Below are 984 nucleotides of genomic sequence, written 5' to 3'. Positions count from 1 at the left end.
TCCTTCTTTGACCTATCGAGGCTCCCAAATGTCACACATTAAAATTGCAGAGGACCAGAGTGAGCAGAGTAGAAGTCCCCAAAACCCTTTCCTTTAAACCCTGACACGAGTCCACCGCTCTGGGAAATTTTCTCCCTTGTATTCCTCCTACCCGACTCTTTCACTATCAAGCACTCGCTCCATCTTCAAGGCCCTATTAAAATATCTTCTCCATGAAGCCTTCCTGACTAACCTCCCGTCTCCCACCTTTTTCTCCCTCCTTTCTGTGTTGCATACACTCTCTGCACCTGTACACCTTAAGCACTTTGATACTTACCCTACTTCTACAGCGCACTCGTGTATACATCGTCATGTTCTCTTGTTTCCCCTTGTCTTATGTCGTCGAGTCGTTTCCGACCCATAGCGACACCACGGACACATCTCTCCCGGAAGACCCCGCTCTCCATCTGCAATCGCTCTGGTATTGTCCCCGCAGTGTTTTATTGGTAAAAAAGCGAAAGCGGTTTACCAGTGCCTCCTTCTGCGCAGTAAACACGAGTCTACGGCCTCGAATCTCTCCAGTTCTGCTGTTGCCCAGCACAAGGGACTTTTGACTTGTAGCAGATGGCCTTCCACTCGCTAGCCACTGGCCAACCTAGGAATGGAATGGGTAGGCCTCTGCTTGACTCTCCCTCCGGTAGCTGAGACAGGTAGAGTGCTGGAAACTCTCCAGGTGTGACCCTGAGAGGGGCTGTTTCCCCTACCTGAAATTTAGCATCTATCTCCCCTATTAGATTGTAAAATCCTGGAGAACAGGGATCGTGTCTACTGACTCTGTCGTGCTCCACTAAACGCTTAGTACAGTGCTCTGATCCAGTAAGAGCTCTGTGCCTCAGCTAACTCATCGGTGAAATGGGGATTTAAGATCACGAGTCCCATGCCGGTCATGGATCGGGTCCAACCTGATTAGTCTGTCTTCCGGAGAGTCCTCTCCTGTGTCCGAAC

At 50.1% G+C, this 984-nt stretch overlaps 1 non-coding gene across 1 annotated transcript; it reads right to left on the bottom strand.

The window, feature by feature from the left end:
* Positions 1–592: 592 nt before the first annotated feature.
* Positions 593–730, bottom strand: LOC114815311. Its single transcript, XR_003763075.1, has one exon. It is a non-coding gene; the product is annotated as a small nucleolar RNA SNORA7 (small nucleolar RNA).
* Between the last annotated feature and the right edge of the window lie 254 nt (positions 731–984).

Source organism: Ornithorhynchus anatinus, chromosome 11 (genome assembly GCF_004115215.2).
Source record: "Ornithorhynchus anatinus isolate Pmale09 chromosome 11, mOrnAna1.pri.v4, whole genome shotgun sequence".
NCBI classification, from domain to species: domain Eukaryota; kingdom Metazoa; phylum Chordata; class Mammalia; order Monotremata; family Ornithorhynchidae; genus Ornithorhynchus; species Ornithorhynchus anatinus.
This window is presented reverse-complemented; position numbering and strand designations above follow the sequence as displayed.